Consider the following 15,831-nt stretch of genomic DNA (forward strand, 5'->3'; position numbering starts at 1 on the left):
CGACCTCTACGAATAAACAGTGGTTATTAATGATGGAGAAAAACAACATGAGTTGTGTAATGTGCTTTGTCTAAACCATACACAGACAATGCATGTTGGCGAGAATATAGACACTTCAATTTAATTAGCTAGACAATATTATGTATGAAACTTAAATTAACAGATAACCTGGTTATAGTTTAGATAAATATTTTAACATTCTTAAAGTACTATTTGCAGTAATTTAAGGACTATGAAGAGATAAGTAAGATGATGGCTGAGAATAAAGAGTGTCATATTTTTAATAACTGCATGAATGTACTTGTTATGTTGAGAGATGAACAAAAGCATTATCTAACAACGGACACAACTTTGTTTTTCAAGCAACAACATCCCTATATCTTACGTACAAAGAGAGACAATTCAATTATTGACAAGTGTTAGCATGTTAAATCACGCTTGCTTGATTTGCAATTGACTGATTTCCAAGTAGTATATATTAATTTTTCTTAAGATAATGCAAAACAAAGTTAAACCAATCTTTCAATAGTTGCTTGACTTTATTTAATAAAAAGCAGTACATATACTAGTAACAAGATTTTCCTTTTGCCTAAAGGATATTTGCCTCTTCAGAATGTGTTGTTCTGTATCATTAAGAAGGTTTTAAATGAGCATCTCCACAAGCAATGTTTGTTTTTATTATCTGGCATCTGAAAGATGTACATGATGAAAATTGTTTGTACAAATACATATTAACAGCGAAAATCAAAATGGCAACAATAAACGCATGATTTTCATTAACAATACAATCATTTCGCAATCGCTCTTTATACAAATGACAAATGAACTGACCGATAAACACATTGATCAAGGATTCTTGGTCAGGTTAATCTGGTCGTCTAAATGCCTATACACAAACATATAAAGCATAATTAACTTTACAAAAACAAAAAATAATTATCATAACTTTAGACATTATTCCCACATCCTACATTTTCGTTTTTAAATGCTCAGTTTTAAAACATATAAAGCATTTTAAGCAACAAAAAAGTCATTCTTAAATCATGTTCAAGCAAATTAATAAATAACTGGTCGTAAATACAGAATAGACAATTTAAGGAAGATTAAATGATTTTGTCTAAAATTAATCAATATTTTCAAGAAATTGTAAGACAATAAACAATATTCTTGATATAAACCTGACACCAATTGGCACACTTAAGAGTATCAAAGCCATAGCATAAACATTCTCCATCTGGCTAAACAATTCTTGTAACTACCACCTCTATATTACAGGTTAAGCCACAAAAAAACTGAAGCATGTCTCATTACATGAAAATAATACATTTCATAAAACAAAATTACCAGCATCATTTAAACAGCTTTGACAAATGTTAAAATCAACATTCATAGAAATATATTTACTAACATTATATTTTCCTTAACATTTCCAAAATAAAATGTCATAATACAGACACAGTTATTGGATAGACTTGTAAATTTTGCGCTTAAAATACTATTTTACATTATTTCTTTTATCAAGTAATCTTAATCGTATTATATTTAAATATAGTTATTTAAAGCCTTCAACATAAAATGACTGACAACATCATAGTTCCAATAAAACATGAACTATTGTTTTTCTTTGAACACTACTTGGTCAGTCACATAAAAACATTGCTGGCCACAAGAATTTCTGGATTTCCACTTTTTGTTGTGATTTGTCATTATGCGATTTCTGTCTGAATCAAGTCACTAATTTTCCACGTGTCCAAATTTCTAAGATGAGACATTCAATTGTACATGTTCACACCAGACATGGGGTATGTAGAGATCTTCAATTGTACATGTTCACACCAGACATGGGGTATGTAGAGACCTTCAATTGTACATGTTCACACCAGACATGGGGTATGTAGAGATCTTCAATTGCACATGTTCACACCAGACATGGAGTATGTAGAGACCTTCAATTGTACATGTTCACACCAGACATGGGGTATGAAGAGACCTTCAATTGTACATGTTCACACCAGACATGGGGTATGTAGAGACCTTCAATTGTACATGTTCACACCAGACATGGGGTATGCAGAGACCTTCAATTGTACATGTTCACACCAGACATGGGGTATGCAGAGACCTTCAATTGTACATGTTCACACCAGACATGGGGTATGCAGAGACCTTCAATTGTACATGTTCACACCAGACATGGGGTATGTAGAGACCTTCAATTGTACATGTTCACACCAGACATGGGGTATGAAGAGACCTTCAATTGTACATGTTCACACCAGACATGGGGTATGTAGAGCCCTCAATTGTACATGTTCGCACCAGACATGGGGTATGTAGAGACCTCCAATTGTACATGTTCACACCAGACATGGGGTTTGTAGAGACCTTCAATTGTACATGTTCACACCAGACACGGGGTATGTTGAGACTAGCACATATTAAACAGCATTTATATCTCTGAGCTTCTTCGGTATGGGGTTAATATGATAACAACGGTAGCAACAGGCTGTCCTTCTGATTTGCTGGTTTGATTTCGTCAAGGGACGTCTGAAAAAAGAAAGATTCATAACAGTTAATGTCATTTGTTCATTGTATGTGTGTTACGGATGATAAACAAGAACAAGAATAGCACTTTTATACATTGAGTTACATTAAAAGTTAATCATAACCACTTTATTACCAACTAACTATAAATCTCATCATCAATCAGGAAATATGGGTTGATATTCGAGAAACATACATTTCTTCCATTGGAAAAATATCACCTTATCATTTATAACAATAACAAAGGGCCAACTAGCCAATAGCAAATAAAACGTGCTGGAGAAGAGTTTTACTGAGATGTATGTGTGAGGTAGGCAAAAGGCAACTGATGCAACCACATTTTACTTTTGACTGAAAACTTCACTACTATAAAAGAAATGAACCAAAACTAGAGCTTTGTCACGGACGTGACAAATACCCCCACATGCCGCATTGACACAGGTTATTTTGCATGTTGTCTTCACAAAAAAAGCGCACACCATGCTCAATGTTTAAAACGCACTAAGTGACCACGTGACCTAGTTTTTGACCCGGCAAGGCCCATGTTCGAACTTGAACTAAACATCATATAGCTTCAACTTCTGACAAAGTTTGGTGAAGCTCTGATGAAAACTACTTGAACAACTAAAAACTAATAATAATGCCGTAATACGTGATCAAAACGAAATATTAAAACACTGCCAAATTTTATGAAAATCTTTATAAAAAAGACAACAATATAGATATAAACATCATGAACGTTTCCATACCAATATCTGCAATAAAATAACCCCAGAACAAACGCAAAATGAACAAGATACCTATCAGAGTATGAATGCGCTAAAGCACTGCTAGACATGAAAAACAATAAAAGTCCAGGATCAGATGGCATATCTGCAGAATTTTACAAAATATTTTGGAATTATATTAAGCAATATGTCTTTAATTCTCTTAACTATTCTTTAGACACCAATAATCTAATAGAATTGCAAAAACAGAGCATAATTACTTTACTACCTAAGACCGGAGAGGACACCCTTTTGATCGATAACTGGAGGCCCATCTCGCTTCTTAACGTTGATTACAAAATAGCTACAAAATCCATTGCCAATCGTATAAAACCTCATTTAAATAATATAACCAGTGTAAATCAAACAGGATTTATCAAAGGAAGATATAATGGCGAAAATGTAAGACTTTTGCATGAAATTATTGAACTAATGGATGAAAGTAACGAAAACGGTCTCCTATTTTTTCCGATATAACAAAGCCTTCGACAGTCTGGAACATGGATTTATGTTTAAATGCCTCGCCATTTCAGATTGAGTGAGCATACCTTACAGTGGATAATGCTATTTTATAAAGATGCAACATCACGCGTTACAAATAATGGTCATTTTTCAGATTTTGACGAAATACGAAAATTTACGAAATAACAGAAAATACAAAAGCTTGCAAAATGGTATATAAAGCACTTATACTAAAACAAAAACCAGAAGTATTCAAACAATTTGATAAATGGAAAGAAACTCTGAATAATCAAAACATTAACCAAAGAACCATCTTCAACCAACCAATCAAATTAACTATTGACACCAAACTTAGAAACTTCCAATATAAATACCTCATGCACATTTTACCAAATAATTCTTTCCTCCATAAATGCAATCTTGTTCCATCAGCATTATGTGATTTTTATAATATGCACACAGAAACGAATTTTCACTTATTCTGGGATTGTCATCCTATTCAAAAGTTTTGGATGAATATAAAAAACTTTATTTACGACAAGTTAGAAAGGTTAGAAAACTTGGAGCTAAATTATGCAACTTTATCATTTTGTAATTGACCCTAGCTGATGCAAACAATTCACATGTCATTAACTTCATAATATTGTTGGCTAAATATTTTATCTTTAAATGCAAACAGGAGAAAACAACACCACTAGTAGAAACTTTTATACTATTTTTTAATACTAGAATTTAACTCCAGGAATTAATCCCAACAACACAAAACAAACTACATATATTTAATACTCGCTGGGCACTTGTTATGTCCAATTTATACACCTACCCTAAAAACATCTTTACACATACTCACTTACATAAGAACACCTACCTTACTTAAAGCAACAAACACCCCTTTTTTTCTTTCTTTTTTGTATATTTGTATTATAACCTTTATTGACCTGTGTACACCATTTTTGCAAACTTTTAAATATTGTTTGAAACTATTTCAAACATATTCATTTTCTACTGTCTTCATAGATGCTATGTATCACAAGTAATATAAAAAACATTGTGAAACATTTTACTCAATGTATGTATTTCTAGTAATATGTAATAGGCAAAATACACATGCTTTATCTACAACAATCATAGTCTTCAACAAGGGACAAAATTGTCACAAAACCAGGTTTTCATTGTGAAAAAAAATCTGATAAAGGGAGAAAACTCAAACTGAACTTTTGAAATGAACAAAAAAAATTAACCCCCTTTGTAAGTTTTTTTTTTTTAAATCTATTTTTAGTCGTGGCGACCTTGACATTGGAGATATTGACGTGATTCTTTCGTGGGACACACCGTCCCATGATGGTGAACAAATGTGCCAAATGATTTTAAAATCTCACAATGAATGACATAGTTATGGCCAGGACAAGCTCATTTATGGCCATTTTATACCTTTGAACTCAAAGTGTGACCTTGACCTTGGAGATATCGACGTAATTATTTCGCGCGACACACCGTCCAATGATGGTGAACAAATGTGCCAAATGATTTTAAAATCTGACGATGAACGACATAGTTATGGCTCGGACAAGCTCATTTATGGCCATTTTTGACCTTTGAACTCAAAGTGTGACCTTGACCTTGGAGATATCGACGTAATTATTTCGCGCGACACACCGTCCAATGATGGTGAACAAATGTGCCAAATGATTTTAAAATCTGACAATGAACGACATAGTTATGGCCCGGACAAGCTTATTCCGCCAGCCCGCCAGCCAGCCAGCCAGCCCGCCCGCATTCGCCAATCTAATAACCAGTTTTTTCCTTCGGAAAACCTGGTTAAAAATGCTATGTACCATTATATAGTAATACATTGTGAAACAAACATACTTATTGTGTGTATATTTGACATATTATGTATTATGCTATATGCTAAGTGTATTATGTTTACGAAGGAAATAAACAAGAGCTGTCAGAGAACAGCGCGCTCGACTATTCAAGTGCTTGACAGTATAACGTAAGCCTTCTTGGGGAAATTGTTCAGATTCAATAATTTATTAGACGATCTTTCAAAAATAAAAAAAAAATTCGGTGGGGTAGGGGGGAATAATGTGGGGTGGGGTCATTTATTAGACGATCTTTCAAAAAAATAAAAGAAAAAAAAAAAAAGAATTTGGGGGGGGGGGTAGGGGGGTGTGAGGGGGCTATAATGTGGTCATTTATAAGATGATCTTTCAAAAGTAAAAAAAAGGAAAAACAAATATTTTTTTTTTGGGGGGGGGGGGGGTGGGGGGGGAAGGTGGGGGGGGGAGGTGGGGGGGGGGGAGGTGGGGGGGGGGGAAGGTGGGAGGGGGCAGGGATTCTGGGTTGGGGCGTGGAGTTTTGTTTGGGTGGACTCCGTTGTGGTATTCAGGTAAGTGTTGTTTTGTCAAAGTATTAATAAAATATGATCATAAATAAAGAAGCTATGCCAATTTAAGCAAATTGTTCAATTATCTAATTATAAAAGGGGCCATAATTCTGTCAAAATGCTTGATACAGTTGTCTGCTCTTGTTAATAGGTAGGGGTCATGTTGGTAAACAAGTATGCACAATATGAAAGCAATAAGTCAAGGGACAATCAAAATAATTGGGGTAGTACGAAAACGTTAACATTTGCATGCTAACGACTCAGGGTTGAGTAGGATAGCTCCACTATATATATTTCATATATAATAGTTGAGCTAAAAATGGAATAAAAAAAAGAAAACTACTTGAATAAGAGAGCGGACACCATGCTCAATTTTAAAAACATACTAGACACCATGCTCAATTTTTAAAACGCTCTAAGTGACCCTGTGACCTAGTTTTGACCTGGCATGACCCATATTCGAACTTGACCTAGACATCATCTGACCAAGTTTGGTGAAGATTGGATGAAAACAATTTGAATAAGACAGCGGACACTTAATACAGACCGACCAACAGACCGACCGACCGACAGACTAGCTCATCCTATATACCCCCTAAACTTCGTTTGTGGGGGTATAATAAACAAGAAGGCAAGTTCACATGATTGTAAATATGCCTGGTTTTATCACATAAGGAGCAATACTGTTTTAGATCTCACACGACCAAAAAAATCCACAGCTGGATTGAAAGATGTATTGACACACAAGGTTAAATCTACATGCACCCACCAATCTCTGAAAGTGAGGCCATGAAAAAAGAAAACTAACCCAAGGTTCGCTCTGCATGATGTTCATAGACTGAGGGTTGTGGAGCATGGGAATCTCATAATCTGGAGACGATGACTGCAAATGCTCCTGGGACATACTCATTGCTCTGCTACCCAGGAATAAAAGTAAATCATGCATCAAACAAAACAATTTCAAGGCAATACTAGCATTTTCAATGACAAACCCAACTGATTTCAACCCGACAAAACGCTTGTCAGTGCCTCGACCTATCATATTAACAAGGTAATGTCAAAAGATTTAACTAAAGCCCACCTTGTGCCCACGATGTTCTAGAGTTGTAAAGCGTGTTGAAACTGTGAATGCATTCAATGCATTGAAGCTTAAATTAATAGAGAGAGAGAACATTAGTTCATTTTGGTTTATCACCAAACTTTATTTAAAGAATGTTTAAATAAAAACAAGATCTCCGCGGTCTGAGACAGATGCCTCCCAAAACAGAGCCTTGACACCCATCACTCAATCCTTTGATGACATATCAAATTGATACCAATTTAACACTTAATGTCACAGTGACCTTGACCTTTGAACCAGTGATCCAAATTTCAATAGACATCATCTACTGTCTAAGACCGATGATCATGTGAGGTCTCAAGTCAATTGGTAAATTTGTTATTTATTGGAAACGATTCTCACACTTATTGTGACAGTGACTTTGACCTTTAACCTAGTGACCCCAATTTCAATAGGGCACATCTACCGTCCATGGTCAATGTACATGTCAAGTATCGAGCCAATAGGTCAATTTGTTGACAATTGATTGATCGGAAAGGATTTTCACATGTATTGTGACATTGATCTTTGACCTAGCGACCCCATTTTCGATAGGGGTCATCTACTGTCCAAGGCAAATGCATATGTGAAGTATCAAGCCTATTGGTCAATTTGCTGACGAGTTATTGATCATATGATTTTCACAATTATTGTGACAGTGACCTTGACCTTTGAACAAGAGACCCCAATTTCAATAGAGGTCATCTACTGTCCAAGACCAATGCACATGTGAAGTATGAAGCCAGTATATCAATTTATTGACTAGTTAGTTGTAGGAAATCAACTGGTCTACCAACACACGAACGACAGACCGGCAAACATCACGCAAAACAATATACCCCCTCTTCTTTGAATTTGGGCATAAAATGCACGTGGCAGGTTAACAAGAAAGGGTTTTAATATACTTGTTCTAGAAAAAGTGTTATACATATATGAAGATTTACCAAATGCAACACTTTTTTATGTTTCAGTACAATAACAAAAACTAATGTGAGAACAGTTTAAAAGTAATTTACTTGTGTTTTATTTTGAAATAACTTGAATTTACAGGGTTTACATTTACGCACTGTTATTTTTTAAAGTAAAAATTAACCTTGACTACATTGATATAGTGACTCATCTGAGAATACGCCAAAGACAAGTGCAAGTATGACAGCTTGTTTATTGCAAAAGACATGTGCACAGGTCGGTACTGGATTATTCTCTTTATAGGCAGGGCTCTACTTCTAATAGGGGTCTGATGCAAAGTCGGATACACACTTTGTTTAATTGCACCCTTACAAACCGACAAAAAGTGTGGTGGAAAAAAACATGTCAGAATGAATGCACTGTTGTATATTAATTTAATATTTTAAATTGATTTATGACAAACACAGTGTCCTAATGATATTCGACACACATTTGCATTTTTTAGAAAAACAAGAGCTTGTCACAATAGTGCCAAATCCCTGCCGACATGTGTTTGCGTGTATGACAACATTTGTTTTAGAGAGTAGAATAATATTTGTAAAACATGGCAACGTTGCCATCCATTTATATTTCAAGGATCAATTAGTTTTTGAGATATGCAGTAAAGAATAAAATATAAGGAAATAAAAGAAAGTGAGGTAATTAAAGAAGATGACTATAAACAGTTACTGTTCTTTGTCACTGTATTTTTCCTTAAACTCATCTATTTATTTTACAGTGAATTCTTCGTTGTTCAAATTAAAATATTACTGTAAAATAAGATAAAGGGAGATATTAAAAATTGAAAAGCTAAAATATATACTATAAAATTTAATTAAATATAATAAAAAAATATAAATAAATAAAATATAATATAAAAAAAAAATTAAAAAAAATAAATTTAAATAATAAAGGGAGATAATTCAAAAACTACGGCCGAAAGAGTTATGGTTCATGTTCACTGCACTTCTCCTACTTGCCACCTGTTTATATTTATAATTTCAAGTAAATCCCTTCAGTAGATTTAGAGTTATGCTCCGGACCAAAATTTACTTTTAAATAAAATAAAGGGAGGTAATTAAAAAACTAAGGTAGATAGAGTTATGGTTCTTAGTAAGTGCACTTCTCCTACTTGCCATCTGTTTACTTTTTTAAGTTTCAAGTTAATCCCTTCAGCAGATTCAGAGTTATGCTCCGGACAAAAATTTACTTTGAAATTAAATACAGGGGGATAGTTCCATACGTAAGGTAGATTGAGTTATGGTTCTTAGTCACTGCACTTCTGCTACTTACCATCTGTTTATATTTCAAGTTTCACGTTAATCCCTTCAGTAAATTAAGAGTTATGATCCGGACAACAATTTACTTTGAAATTAAATAAAGGAAGATAATTCAAAATCTAAGATAGATATAGTTCTGGTTCTTAGTCACTGCACTTTCCCTACTTGCCATCTGTTTATATTTCAAGTTTCAAGTAAATCCGTTCAGTATATTTAGAGTTATGCTCCGGTCAAAAATTAAATTTAAAATTATATAAAAGGGGAGATCATTCAAAAACCTAGGTAGACAGAGTTATGGTTCTTGGTCACTGCAATTCTCCTAGTTGCCATCGGTTTATATTATAAGTTTAAAGTAAATCCATTGAATAGATTTGGAGTTATGCTCTGGACAAAGTTTCAGACGGAAGGACGCACAGACACACAGACGGACGGACGGACGGAGACTAATACAATATCCCATCCGATTTTTTTTTTCGGCGGGAATAAAAAAATAATTTACTGGCTGACTGATGTTGAACACAAATATTGTTATAATTGTTCTCATATTTTTACTTCAGTGAATAATATTTAATCTATATTTAAACTACGTACATATATATTCTTACCTAACTAAATCATATAATAATTAGGTTTAAAATAAACCCATACATACCAGATAAGGTAAGCCGCTGGAAACTCTCTTATTGTGTATTGGCTTCCACTGCTGAAGTGAGGACACTCATTTCGTCATTGCAGTCTCGGATGTCCTATTGTGAAGTCATCTTCTTTATTGAAAATCATATACACTATTTTAAGGGAAATGTTTAAAGATATAGTCCTGTTGTTTCTTTTTCTTTCTGTAGAAATTCCGTTTACTGTGAGTGATTGAGCAATATTTAAATGAAAATGTTAATACAGATAGATGGTTTGGTTGATGCCCTGTTTTATAGTCATTTTGACAAATTACAAACATGTAAAAAATACAAATTTAAAGGTAAATGTTAATAGATTTACTTAGTGATGCCCTGTTCTGCAGTCATTTTGTTTACAAATACAGATGGAACAATATAAAATAGCTTGATCATCGAGTTTTCAATATCATTTTTCAAACATTATTAAAACCACATCAACACAGTTTATGGAATAACCTAAAGTAATAAATATACAAAATATAAAAAAAAATCATAAAAGCTGCCTTCTTTTAGGTTCTAAACTGAGATTATTGATATTATTATGTATAAAAAGCAGTAAAAGCAATTTACAATAACATACTGCAAAATATTGGTATACACTGTGTAGTTAAATGTGCTTTAGTTATGTCATTCGGGTCAGTCAAAGTACTCATAAAATCTGTGAACAAGTACCTTTAAAATCTTACACGTTCTTACTGCAGTGACTATCTAAGCCCAAGTGATCATCAACCTGACCATTAGGTATGTACAAGGCAAGGTCACAGTCCCGTTGGAGGTTTTCATCGCAAGGCACTGGGTGGTTTTGGGAGACCCTGAACCTGGTAAGTAAAAGAATGGCAGAGTGATTAAATCAAACAATAAATCAAAGCATAGTCAATATATTGCTAGGCCGTTACTCCTCCCATTGGCCATTCCGTAATACATGGTGTAATGTAAACAAACACTCCTTATTAAATTAAAATGCTAATTATCTAAATAAATTTATATTCATTAACATCATATTTATTGATTTCCATTGATGTATATTGCTTAACTTACGTTTTTGTCATTGTATTTGTATAATATTATTGTTCAAACTTGATTCTCATTCATTAAATAAATCCACCATTTCACATTATGTTTATTGGTATATATTTTACTTTAAAGGTCGTCACTAGTGTCAGTGATGTCATGCCCGAAAAAGTATAAATAGCGGATTCGAAAGTAAACAAGTATCAGTTTGGAATACAGATTTAAACGAAAAACATCCGGTTAAGATAGATTATTTAAACAAGAAAAGATTATGATACAGAATAAGATGCAGGTACGAATATTTTATTATTGATTGTATATGATATTTTTTGGATATATGCTTTTGTTGTAATGAAAATAATAATGAAACTGAAATTGAAAGTAAAATAAGAAATTTTGAATGAACCCTTTGTTTTATTTTGTTATACGGCATAACAATATCAATATGCTTAAATATGTTTGGAAACGAATTTTTGATAATAACTAAAAATTATAAAGAAATTCATTCTTTAATTTGTGCATGAATACTTGTATTAGCTACCTTTCATATGCGTCAGTGTTGTTCATGTATTGTTTCATATACAATTAAGATCATACACAGGAATCAGCAAATATGTTCTTTAACTCTATTTGTTTTATTAAAACAATCCATGTTGAGTGGACTTTGCAACAGACCGTATTCACACAACTTTACACAACTGTGGGCACAATGTTAGTTATTAACCCTGAATAGAATATAAGTTACACAGCCTCTGAATTCCCATGTGTGGTGAGATACAGTGTTATTAATTTGATCTTGTGCAAAAGTGACTTGGCCAATGATAATTTAGGGCTTTGTCACAAGATGACCATCTACCAATCAAAGCAAGACTTCATGGGGATCAAACAACTAAAGTACCAATTTAATCCTGTGAGAAATGTAGATGTTGTTTGATAAAATCTTTTTACATTATATGCAGACAAAACACTTATTTTACTGACCAACTACATGTAACAGTGGATGATTTCATCGCTAGGCACTAAACATTGCGGGGTGACCCTTGACCTGGTTAGGAAAAGAGAGGCAAAGTGATAAAAATCAAACAATAAATTAAAGCAAAGTAAAAAATATCGATATGCTTAATTATGTTTTGAAACTAATGTTTGCGAATAAATTAAATTATCAAGAAATTCATACTTTAGTTTGTGCATTAATACTTGTATCAGCTGTCATGCATATGCATCAGTGTTGTTGATGAAAGTGCGTTATAAAAGTACGATCTTACACGAGAATCAGTAATTATGCTCTATAACTCTTTTAGGTTTTATTAAAACAATCCATATTTTGACAACCTTGCTGAAAACTGCTACAACTAGGTAGCTCAAACGTGTAAGACAGCTAACTAGACTGCTACTGTTGTTTTTGCTGCTGCGTCGAAGTGGCTTGGTACTGCCAAACACTTAACAAGATAAGCTAAAAGACATATGCTTGGCAATTGTCGAAATGCAACATAATATTTCACAATGGCTCCTTCATGAACATGATTGATTACAAGGGATGCAAGTGACTATGCTTTATTTGTTTTTAGACACTTCTATTCAAACAACTTTGCACAACTGTGGACACAATGTTAGTTATAACCCAGAATTGCATATAGGTTACAGCGCAACTGTGGGCAAAATGTTAGTTAAAACCCTGATTAGAATATAAGTTTCATATCTTCTGATTTCCCATGTATGGTGAGATACTGAAAGTAAAATAATACTGGGTAAAAGAGTGACTTGGCCAATGAAACGATGGGGCTTGGCATGCAACAAAATCATCACTTATCACGTTCAACGGTTTCACACAATTTAAGTTGCAATTTAATCCTTTGAGAAATTTAGATTTGACACAAATCTTTTTATAATATATGCAAAAAATGCTGCATTGACTAAACAACTTACAGAAAATTGACTCCAATATACAATCTCCTAAACGTGGTTTGTGGAGTCTTATTATCATTAATTCACATCAATTGCTGTTTTATTGAGATGTTCAGAAATAAGTAAGGCCATAGCTATAGATGTTCAATTTAAAATACAAATTTGAGGGTCAAGATTGAACCTTATGCATTTTCTTCACATGTCTATATACAATACAATAGTTTGTGGCTGAACCCTTAAACTTAGATAAGATAAACTGGTCAATTAATTGAAGAGGAGAAACCTCAGTTTGCATAGGGTTTAACCTTATTTGTTAAAACTTGATTCCATCTAAAGTATTAAGGCAATGCCGCAGTGACCCCTTTTGCGATGGGAAGAGGACTTACCTATTGAGACGTTGTGTTGTAGTTGGGGAACACCGTTCTCTGGGCCTGAACTTGTGAGTATAAGGCCTCTGTGAACAGATAAAAGGACCTTAGCGCATTCCAGAACTGTGTCCCTGTAAATCAAATAATTCAAAACTGTCATCAATTACATTGGATGTAAATCAAGTTTGTTTGAGTAAAAAAGAAATACATTATTTTTGAAAACTCTTGATACAAATGAGATATACACTAAACACTTCATACAAACATACAAACATAGACTACTATATACTGTACACTAGAAGCAAACATTTTTCATCCATCTGAAACCAATATTTATTAAGTGCAGTTCAACAGCAAAAAGGTGGGACGGACATAAGGAAGAATGGAAGGAAGGACGGAGAGAATTACAACAGACAAGGACAAATCGGTACGCACCCCCCTTTGCCATTTCAAGGCAATTATGAATATTAACGATAACATGATTTTATTAAGTTAGCAGCCATGAAAGGGTTTTATTAATGTATAAAATGCAATAACTATTTAAATTGAAATTTGAAGTAAACAAGAGATGTGTTCGTCAGAAACACAATCCCCCTATTGTGCTGCTTTGAAATAAAATGTCAATATATCATTTGGCAGGTTTAGAAATTATCTCCCTTTTAAAGCTTATTTCTTCCCTTGGATTGTATATTTTGACTTTTGACCTTGAAGGATGACCTTGACCTTTCATCACTCAAAATGTGCAGCTTCATGAGATACACGTGCATGTCAAATATCAAGTTGCACGCTTCAATATTGCAAAATTTATGGCCAATGTTAAAGTTTTCGGACGGACGGACAGACTGACTGACAGACAGTTCAACTGCTATATGCCACCCTACCGGTGGCATAAAAACTGAACATTATACATGGTAAATGACAGTACCAATGTACCTTATGGATGAGGTAAACTTGGCGCCACATCAGGAGAGTTTGGAGCCCAAGAATTAGACTGGCTTCACCATGCAGCTAGGACATGTTGAGCATTTGCCCCAAGGTCCTGGGCCAGGAAGTGTTGCTGAGCATCTGGGCCCAGCTGACCAGAGATCCTGTTTTTCAGCAGGGTACCGATCTATGATTGATAGGAACTAGCTCTTAAAACAAAATTCGGCAATTTAAATAAATATTGAAAATAAATGAAGATAATAATTTTATAATGAGCTGAAGGCATTAAATAATTGTTTTACTTAAATTTAATAGAATTTAATAATTAAAGTGGATTTTTTTATTGCAAGGAGAAACTGTTGTTCAACGGCTAAATTTCAGCAGAAAAATAGACAAAACTATGCCCTGACTTTTGATTAAAACTGATATCAGATTAACTTTTATTTGCTATTTATTTACCAAGTTTGATAAATTTAAAATCATAGAATTCACATTTTATGCTAGGAACTTTTCCTCAATCAGGCAGAAAAAGGACTGACGTTAAGTGAACTATATGAGCCTCATTCTCGGATAAATAGGACTTAATTAATGTGCAGTCTGCACAGGCTAATCTGGGATGACAATTTAATAGGACTTAATGTATGCGCAGTCTGCACAGGCTAATCTGGGATGACAATTTAATAGGACTTAAAGTATGGGCAGTCTGCACAGGCTAATCTGGGATGACACTTTAATAGGACTTAATGTATGCGCAGTCTGCACAGGCTAATCTGATATGACACTTTAATAGGGCTTAATGTATGCGCAGTCTGCACAGGCTAATCTGGGATGACACTTTAATAGGACTTAATGTATGCACAGTCTGCACAGGCTAATCTGAGATGACACTTTAATAGGACTTAATGTATGTGCAGTCTGCACAGGCTAATCTGGGATGACACTTTAATAGGACTTAATGTATGCGCAGTCTGCACAGGCTAATCAAGGATGACACTTTAATAGGACTTAATGTATGTGCAGTCTGCACAGGCTAATCTGGGATGACAATTTAATAGGACTTAATGTATGGGCAGTCTGCACAGGCTAATCAAGGATGACACTTTAATAGGACTTAATGTATGTGCAGTCTGCACAGGCTAATCTGGGATGACAATTTAATAGGACTTAATGTATGCGCAGTCTGCACAGGCTAATCAAGGATGACACTTTAATAGGACTTAATGTATGTGCAGTCTGCACAGGCTAATCTGAGATGACAATTTAATAGGACTTAATGTATGCGCAGTCTGCACAGGCTAATCAAGGATGACACTTTAATAGGACTTAATGTATGTGCAGTCTGCACAGGCTAATCTGGGATGACAATTTAATAGGACTTAATGTATGGGCAGTCTGCACAGGCTAATCAAGGATGACACTTTAATAGGACTTAATGTATGTGCAGTCTGCACAGGCTAATCTGA

At 34.1% G+C, this 15,831-nt stretch overlaps 2 long non-coding RNA genes across 8 annotated transcripts; both read right to left on the reverse strand.

Moving 5' to 3' along the window:
* Positions 1–339: 339 nt before the first annotated feature.
* LOC127864303 (uncharacterized) lies at positions 340–7,083 on the reverse strand. Of its 4 annotated transcripts, none has more exons than XR_008041696.1 (3): positions 6,971–7,083; positions 1,991–2,547; positions 340–1,858 (listed from the first exon to the last, which is right to left on the reverse strand). It is a non-coding gene; the product is annotated as an uncharacterized LOC127864303 (long non-coding RNA). The 4 variants fall into 4 exon arrangements; XR_008041694.1 differs by having other exon boundaries at positions 340–1,902; positions 1,947–2,547; XR_008041695.1 differs by having other exon boundaries at positions 341–1,814; positions 1,947–2,547.
* A 30-nt stretch (positions 7,084–7,113) lies between these two features.
* On the reverse strand, positions 7,114–15,604 carry LOC127864305 (uncharacterized). Of its 4 annotated transcripts, none has more exons than XR_008041699.1 (6): positions 14,378–15,604; positions 13,463–13,530; positions 12,153–12,216; positions 10,833–10,978; positions 10,142–10,253; positions 7,114–7,310 (listed from the first exon to the last, which is right to left on the reverse strand). It is a non-coding gene; the product is annotated as an uncharacterized LOC127864305 (long non-coding RNA). The 4 variants fall into 4 exon arrangements; XR_008041698.1 differs by having other exon boundaries at positions 7,115–7,310; positions 13,463–13,575; positions 14,378–15,603; XR_008041700.1 differs by lacking the exon at positions 12,153–12,216 and having other exon boundaries at positions 7,115–7,310; positions 14,378–15,598.
* Between the last annotated feature and the right edge of the window lie 227 nt (positions 15,605–15,831).

The sequence above is a fragment of the Dreissena polymorpha genome, chromosome 1 (assembly GCF_020536995.1).
Source record: "Dreissena polymorpha isolate Duluth1 chromosome 1, UMN_Dpol_1.0, whole genome shotgun sequence".
In the NCBI taxonomy this organism is placed as follows: Eukaryota; Metazoa; Mollusca; class Bivalvia; order Myida; family Dreissenidae; genus Dreissena; species Dreissena polymorpha.